This window comes from Dama dama, chromosome 22, assembly GCF_033118175.1.
Source record: "Dama dama isolate Ldn47 chromosome 22, ASM3311817v1, whole genome shotgun sequence".
NCBI lineage: Eukaryota > Metazoa > Chordata > Mammalia > Artiodactyla > Cervidae > Dama > Dama dama.
In genome coordinates this window covers 59,736,980-59,746,394 of record NC_083702.1, presented here as the reverse complement: position 1 = coordinate 59,746,394, position 9,415 = coordinate 59,736,980, and the positions used below count along the sequence as shown (strand labels likewise).

At 35.3% G+C, this 9,415-nt stretch overlaps 1 pseudogene; it reads right to left on the bottom strand.

The window, feature by feature from the left end:
* Nucleotides 1-263: 263 nt before the first annotated feature.
* Nucleotides 264-7,688, bottom strand: LOC133043173 (olfactory receptor 6C2-like; annotated as a pseudogene).
* Between the last annotated feature and the right edge of the window lie 1,727 nt (nt 7,689-9,415).

Genomic DNA, 9,415 nt, shown 5'->3' with positions numbered 1-9,415 from the left:
TGCTATGAAAATTTCCCAGGAATCATAGATACTGTATTTAACATGATATGCAATTCTTTTTTGAATAATATTAGAAAAACTTAGTGAGAGATGAAGGAAGATTTTGTTTCTGAGAAATAAATTCTCATGTTTTTTTAATGACTTAAATCATTTTGGTTGAGATTAAAGAGAGGGATAAATTATTTGTTCTGAGTAGTTTCCCAATTAGGATTTCCAGAAAAAAAAAAGTTTAAGCAAGCAATATATTATTTTTATCTGATGATTTAAATCCAGTATGCTCTTAATTGTGTAAGAAAAATGCAGTTTTTTTTAATTAGGCCATTGACAGTTTGTTTCACCTGCTTGTTCCTCAAACTATAAATAAAAAGTTTCAACAGTGGGGCAAAAGATGTAGTGAGTACAGACACCTCTTTATTAATGTCTACCTCTTCTTTGTCTGAAGGCTTGATGTAGATAAAAATACAGCTGCCATAGGTAATGGAAACAACAATCATGTGAGAAGAACAGGTGGAAAAAGCTTTTCTTTTCTGTGATGCAGAGGAAAATCTTAGAATTGTCCTGATGATATACACATAAGAAAGAACAACCCCTATCAATGTAATGATGAATGTCACCACTGCACAGGTTATAACCATCTGTTCAGTGAACCATGTATCTGAGCGTGAGATCTTAAAATGAGGAGCTATATCACAGCCAAAATGATCAATGGCATTGGAGTCACAGAACTCTAGCTGGAGGCCCATACTGAGTGGTGTGATGATTATCATCAACCCAGATTTCCAGCAGCAGAACACAAGGATGGTGCAGACTCCACCATTCATGATGGTCATGTAATGAAGGGGTTTACAGATGGCCACATACCCGTCATAGGACATGGCTACCAGAAGAAAAAAACTTTGTGGCTCCAAAATGTCCAGTGAAAAATATTTGACCAGCACAGTCATTATAAGTAATGGTATTGTCCCCACTCGATATGCTATACAGGAATCTGGGAATACAGGCTGTTGTGAATGAGATTTCTAAGAAGGAGAAGTTTTTAAGAAAAAAATACATAGGTGTTTTAAGATGAGAATCCAGGAATGTTAGAATGATAATAGTCAGATTTCCAGTAATGCTCAGCGCATAAGTAAGAAACAAGAAGACAAGAATCAGAACTTGCATCTGTGGGTCCTCTGTAAGTCCCAACAAGATGAATGTTGTTAGGACTGTGTGATTTTTCGTTACCACCTTTGGTGTTTTAGGTAATCTACATGTAAAAAGTCAAAGAGAAGGTATCCAAATAGATGAAAGAAAATGATTTTTAAAAATCAATGAAATGGAAAACAGAAACAAAAGAGGTGAATATTACCAAAAGCTGATTCTTGGAGAGGATTAATAATACTGATAAAAATGTCATTGAGACTGATCTGGAAAAAAGAGAAAAAAGGGAATTTATCAGAAATGTGAGATATGGCATCATTAAAATTATAGTTATCGAAAAGATTAAAATGTCATGTTTTGAAAAAAATCTAAGTAAATTTGACATCTTGAATGAATGAGTGAATTCTAAGAAAAATACAATCTACTAAAGTGTATTCAAGATTAAACACATAACTTATATAGCTTTATTTCTAACATTAAAGTAAACAAGTGAAAAGTGAAAGTGTTAGGCACTCAATCGTGTCGACTCTTTGCAATCTCATGGACAGTAACCCACCAGCCTCCTCTGTTCATGAAAGTCTCCAGGTAAGAATACTGGAGTGAATAGCCATTCCCTTCTCCAGGGGATCTTCCAGACCCAGGGATTGAACCCAGATGTCCTCCTTTGCAGGCAGATTCTTTAAGGTCTGAGCCATCAGAGAAACTCAAAGTAACCAAATACATATTTAAATTATTCCACAAAGAGAACTGCAGCCTCAGATGGCTTAATTGTAGATTCCCGCCAAACATTTAAAAATAAACAGGAAAATACCGTACTATACAAATCCTTTGAAACATTTGTTGAAAGCAAAATTCATAACATAATCTGATGGAATTGACACTGTATATAGACGATATGATAACCATAATGAAAAGGAGAAGAGTAAAGGGTAGCAATTTTTTCTGTTACATTCTACCCTCAGTGGTAAAATATATCAAAGTGGTTTGTGAAATGTTCAATGTGTAGACTATAATTCATAGACCACACACAAACTTTTAAGAAATGACATAGTAAAAGACATTCTATAAATTAAAATGGAACACTAAAACTATTCACTTGAAGGCAGGAAAGTAGAAACAAAAGAATAAACAGCAATGGGAACAAAGAAGAATCAACTAACAAAATGATAGAAGTCCAAACATAAGTGATGATACATTCCCTATAAATGATCAAAACATATCATGGCAATTAAAGGAGATTATAAGAATTTTTTAATTACTATCTGGGTGCTATATACAAGTACTCCACATCAAATATAATAACATAGATATATTAAAAATAAAAGAATAGAAAAATTATATCATACAAAGCATAATCAAGAGAATTCTGGAGTGCACATTACCACCAAAGAAAATTTACAAGTATACAGAAGAAAATTACATACTGATAATTGAGTCAAATGACCAAGAACATAGATTCTAATCATTTATGTATCTAATAATGCATCAAAATATATGAAGAATAAACTGGCATAAGGGCTTACAAAGTGGCACCAGAGGTAAAGAGCCTGCCTGACAATGCAGGAGATTTTAGAGATGCAGGTTTGATCCCTGGGTTGGGAGGATCCCCTGGAGGAGCACACAGCAACCCAGCCGAGTATTCTTGCCTGGAGAATCCCCACGGACAGAGGAGCCTGGTGGTCTATAGTCCATAAGGTCACAAAGAGTCAGACACTACTGAAGCGACAGCGCAGCACAAACTGCCATAAAAGAAAGATGAAATAGATAAATTAGCAATTATAGTTGGAGATCCTCTTACTAATTAACTGATAGAATTGACTAAAAATACACAGACATATACAAGAAGTACACGGCATCTTCAATCAATTCCATATAGTTGACATAAAAATGAATACAGCAAAAAATGAACTTGAAATTCTAGATCATAAACCTAATTAAAAATTCTCTGCCTTAAAAAGACATTTTTAAAAAGTGAAAATTAAAGCCAGATAGAATTTTCCAAGGAAAAGTCTAAATTTAAACCCTCTAACTCTGATCTAGATGTCCAAAAAGTTGAATATTGAAGTCAGAATACCGTAGGATGCATTCTTCATGCGTATATAAATTTGGGGATTATCAGTCTAAGTGAAGTCACCTTATTTATGAGAACCTCCTAGAGAGAGGGTGAAATGAAAGAAAGGATTGCCTAGAGAAGATGCTGTTCAGTCACTGAGTCACGTCTGACTCTCCGTGGCCCCATGTAGCACGCCAGGCTCCTTTGTCCTCCATCATCTGCTGGAGTTTGCTTAAATTAACGTCCATTGAGACAGTGATGCTCTTTACCATCTCATCCTCTTCCATTACCTTCTCCTTTTGTCTTCAATCTTTCTCATCATCAGGATCTTTTCCAGTGAGTCATCTCTTTGCACAAGGAGGCCAAAGTATTGGAGCTTCAGCATCAGCATCAATCCTTCCAATGAATATCAGGGTTTATTTCCTTTAGGATTGACTGGTTTGATTTCCTTGCAGGCCAAGGGATTCTGAACAGTGTTCTCCAGTACCACAATTCAAATATGACATATCAACTCTGTCCCTAGGAATTTACTGTGAGGAGAAAATTATATACATATTTCACAGAAAAACTTGACAATTAGATGTTTATTCAAAATAACTAAAAGTGGAATGCAATATAACTAAACATCAAGAGATTATAAATAAACAAATTGTGATATATATAAACATGGAATGCTACATAGCATTATATATCTTGATTTCAGTAGTGGTTATGAAGATGTATATATAGTTTTTTCATAATCCACTGAGATGTTACATATGTAGATTTTAAATATAATGCATTCTAAATACAATTGATTAAAGAAGACAAGTCATGGAGTAAAAGAAGATATTTGCAAAAACTCTCGAAGATAGTAACCAGCACTCAAAAAATTCTACTACAAATCAATAAGACAAACCAAGCCTAATAAAAATTAGACAAGTTTTTTCACAAAAGAGGACATCTAAATACCAGTGAACATATGACAATGTAAGCTTTTTAGGATTTAGGGAAAAGGAAATTAAATTCACAACTACTGTACCACCATGAGGAAAACTAACATTAAATGAATTGACCATACCAAGTATCTTTAAGAATGTATTGTACATAGAACATTAATATCTTAGTTGGTGTAGACATTCCTAAAGACACTATGAAAACTTCTTGACTATTAAGTTGAATGTCCAGATATCTATGAAACAGGATATTATTATTCTAGGTTTTTGCTCAATAGAAATGCATACATAGGTACTCCAAATAAATGAATGTTTAAGAAAATTCAAAGTGGCATTATTTTTAATAATTCAAAAACTCAGAAGACCAAAATGACTTCCAATAAGGGAATCAATTTTTAAATTGTAATTATATTTATAAAATAGAAAAGTAAAACAATCATGGTGATAATAATACTGCTACTTGCAATAGCATGGAGAGTTGTCACAAAATTTTGAGTGAAGAAGCAAGACAGAAAAGAATTCCATTCACAGAGATTTCAAAGATAAGCACAGCAAATCTATGAAGCTAGAAACCAGGACATTATGGAGAAGGAAATGGCAACGCACTCCAGTATTCTTGCCTGGGAAATCCCATGGACAGAGGACCCTGGTGGGCTACAGTCCATAGGGTCACAATGAGTAGGACACAATTGAGGGTCTCAGCAAGTGTTGTCAGAAGCAGATGTGAGAACTCACTGTCCCGTCCTTTGTTAAGGCAAACATTGTGATTTGCAAAAATGGAAAACAATGCCACGCCTCACTTTTTTTGTTTGGAAAATATACAAATTTACATTAAAAAAGAAGAAATCAGAACAGTAGCTCTATTCAGGTGGCAGCATGAGGGTAGGAACAAGGTCTAGGTACATCTACAGCTTATAAGGTGCTTTTAATGCTCTTTTTCTATCCACAGCAGTGTGCCCATGCTATTTGTTAACTTTTCTGTAATGTTAAACTATGGTAAACCTTAATAATTTTTAGAAAGTCAAGGTGAACTCTGATATTTGACCATATCACCTGACACTGTAGTATTCTATAACACTGCTTTATTTCTACACTTTTCCTCAATGTTTAATTCAGAAGACGCTTTTAAAAAATACATCTGGACCATTGAAGAATGATTTGGCACAGGTTATATTCACATAGATCAGGTTAATGTCCACTCAATCACTGAATTTCAAAGATCATACCATTTAAATGAAGGTAAAGGGAATGGCTACCCACTCTAGTATGCTGGCCTGGGAAATCCCAAGGACAGAGGAGCCTGGTGGGCTACAGTCTATAGGGTCACAAAGAGTCAGACAGGAATGAATGACTAACACACACGCCATTTAAAAGAAGCTTTAAAATAATAAATTCTCCTGGTCAGCATATATGTTTGTATATTTTATATACATATATATATGTGTATATATATATATATATATATATATATATATATATAACACTGAAAGTGTTAAGAATGTCAGTCGCTCAGTCCTGTCTGACTCTTTGTGACCCTGTGAACTATAGCTTGCCAGGCTCCTCTGTCCATGGGATTCTCCAGGCAAACATACTGGAATGGGTTGCTAATCCATTCTCCAGTATTTTCCCAAACCAGAGATCAAACCAGTATCTCCTGCATTGACAGGCAGATTCTTTACCACTGAGCCACCAGGGAAGCCTAGGGTCTTCCTAAGATCTACAGAATTTGTCATCTGATGGGCTCAGGCCCCTTTTTTCCCCCTCTAGAGCCACATTCTGCTCCATTGTTAATTCCTTGTAAAAGGTCATTGAGCAAAGAAAAAAACAGAGGCTTTAACCTACTTTGGACAGATGTCATATTAACAACACTCATGGAATTAACTGATATAGATAAAGATGTTAAAAATTGACTTTTCATTAAAATGTGAAAGACTTTTAGAGGAAGAAGTCACTGAGTTATAAAACATAAGCAAATAAGTCACTCAATAGAGATGTAGTTCACCTATTTTATACACAATTTTTATTTCAAATAAGGATGAAGTTATGGCAGAGAACACATGGGAGTGTCCCTCTAGTATCCACTGCATTTAGATGACCTTCATCATATTGATATATGAAAGCAGCTAATCAATGACTGTCCTGTACTTGCCACTCCTACTGTGAAGCCACACTTCATAAGTGGTTGTTGAAACCTTTCATATAATTTTAAAGTGACAAATCATATCAGTTATGTTGATATGCATACATTGCTCAGAAGAAAGCATCATTCTAGAGTTCAGAAAATGAACAGAAAAATTTAAAAAAAAAATACTTCTCTTTGGTTGTAACCTCAGATGTTCACTGAACCCTAAAGTTGCAAAGAGTGAAAAAAGTCCTCCAGGAAGGTCTTATACAGAAGAGAGGAAGGTGGACTCGGACCATTCTTAGGAGCACATACTCAAACTCATAGCAATCTCCACAGCAGGAGAGTTTCACTAAGTCATCCTTCACCCACACAAGATGCCGATTTTCTCAAGAGAAAGCCTGTCTCCCCCTGAGCCCAGGAAGTCTTTACCCTGGAACTACAGAGCTAACAGTAGTTTAAATGGTTAGGAAAGAATCTCTCTGTTGTTGGGAAAATAGATATTCTATTGTTTCTGGCAGAAGGACATAGTTCTTTTTTTTTTTTTTTTTAAGGACATAGTTCTAAACTGAGAGAATTTCCCTTAAAAATTATTGAGCAAATTTTCAATTATGTGAAACAAACAAACATATCCTTGTTGGACCTATCTTATCATTATCAATGAATCTCTGGTATTGGGGATAGAGCAGGAAATACAGATCTGGGGAAAATGTCCCCAGAGAGGCAGGTATAAGTAACATTAGCACCAGAAGCAGTGCAGGTATGCAATAATAAGTATCAGACTACAAGACAAAAGGCAACCATGTGTTATTTTATTTCAATAGTATGTTAGGCATTTGTAATATGATACAGACAATTTTTCCAATTTATTAATCCCATAAAGTTGTAATTAATGTTTAGTGTCAGTATAAGTATTCAGAAAATAATAGAGAAAAAAATCTTTTATCAAAAGAAAAACAAAGTGATAACCTACATTGATAGTTTTCAGAAATACCTCCCAGATATTTATATTTATTTTGTTTTTGTATCACACAGGGTTTTTTGAAAATTGAAGTAGAGTTGATTTACAATAGTGTGTTTATTTCTGCTTTATAGCAAAATCTTTCAGTTATACACACACATATATTATTTTTTATATTCTTTCCACTGTGGTTTTTCACAGGAGATTGAATGTAGTTTCTTCTATAATACAGTGGGATAGTGTTATTTATACATTCTATTTATACTTGTTTGCTCCTGCTAACCCCAAATATCCACTGCATTCCTCTCAATGTCCCTCCCAGCAACCACAAGTCTGTTCTCTATGTCTGTGAGTCTGTTTCTGATTTATAGATAAGTGTATTTGTGTCATATTTTAGATTTCCCATGTAAGTGATATCATATGTATTGACTTTCCTTTTCTGCCTTACTTACTCTGATAATCTCTAGTTGCATCCATGTTGCTGCAAATGAAATTATTCATTTTTTATGGCTAATATTCCATTGTATATATATATACACCACATCTTCTTCATCCATTCATTTGTTGGTGGACATTTAGGTTGTATCTCATGGGCCTTTTTATATCTATATTTATGATCTTATTTTATTTCGTTAAAAAACTAATAAATATATTTGCATTTATGCTTACATATACTTTATATTCATAACTATATATTTTAATTTTTAGTTTATTTTGTTGTTTTGTCACTAAGTCATGCTTGATTCTTTGTGATCCCATAAACTGCAGCACACCAGGCTTCCATGTCCTTTGCTAACTCGCAGAGTTTCTTCAAACTTACGTCCTTTGAGTCAATGATGCCATCCAACCGTCTCATCCTCTGTTGCCCTTTCTTTTCTGGCCCTCAATCTTTCCCAGCATCAAGGTCTTTTCAATGAGTTGGCTCTTCACTTCAGGTGGCCAAAGCATTGCAATTTCAACTTCAGCAGCAGTCCTTCCAATGACTTCCAATGACTGGTTTAATCTCCCAGCTGTCCAAGGGGCTCTCAAGAGTCTTCTCCAGCACCACACTTTGAAAGCATCAATTCTTTGGTGTTCAGCCTTCATTATGGTCCAACTCTCACATCTATACATGACTACTGGAAAAACCATTGCTTAGCCTGTAGAGACCTTTCTCGGCAAAGTAATGTCTCTGCTTTTTAATATGCAGTCTAGATTGGTAATAGCTTTTCTTCCAAAGAGCAGACAACTTTTAATTTCATGGCTGCAGTCACCATCTGCAGTGATTTTGGAGCCCAAGAAAATAAAATCTGGCACTGTTTCCATTTTTTTCCCCATCTATTTGCCCTAAGGTTATTAGACTGGGTGTCCTGATCTTCTTTTTCTGAATGTTGAATTTTAAGCCAGATTTTTCACTCTCCTCTTTCACCTTCATCAAGAGGCTCTTTAGTTCCTCTTCACTTTCTGCCATAAGGGTGGTGTCATCTGAATATCTGAGGTCATTGATATTTCTCCCAGCAATCTTGATTCCAGCTTGTCCTTCATCCAACCTGGCATTTCACATGATGTATTCTGCATATAAGTTAAATAAGCAGAGTGACAGTATACAGCCTTGACATACTCCTTTCTCAATCCAAAACCAGTCTGTTGTTCCATGTCCGGTTCTAACTGTTTCTTCTTGACCTGCATACAGGTTTTGCAGGAGGCAGGTAAGGTGGTTTGGTATTCCCATCTCTTGAAAAATTTTCCACAGTTTGTTGTTGTGATCCACACAGTCAAAGGCTTTGATGTAGTCAATAATGCAGAAGTAGATGTTTCTCTGGAATTCTCTTGCTTTTTCTATGATCCAATGGATGTTGGTAATTCGATCTTTGGTTCCTCCACCTTTTCTAAATCCAGCTAGAATATCTGGAATTTCTCGGTTCACATAGTGTTGAAGCCTAGCTTGGGGAATTTTAAGCATTACTTTGCTACCTTGTGAGATGAGTGCAATTGTTCAGTAGTTTTAACATTTTTGGGATTGGAATGAAAACTGACCTTTTCCAGTCCTGTGACCACTGCTGAGTTTTCCAAATTTGCTGGCATATTGAGTGCACAACTTTCACAGCATCATCTTTAAGGATTTGAAAAGCTCAACTGAATTCCATCACCTCCACTAGCTTTGTTCTTAGTCATGCTTCCTAAGGCTCATTTGACTTCACACTCCAGGATGTCTGGCTGTAGGT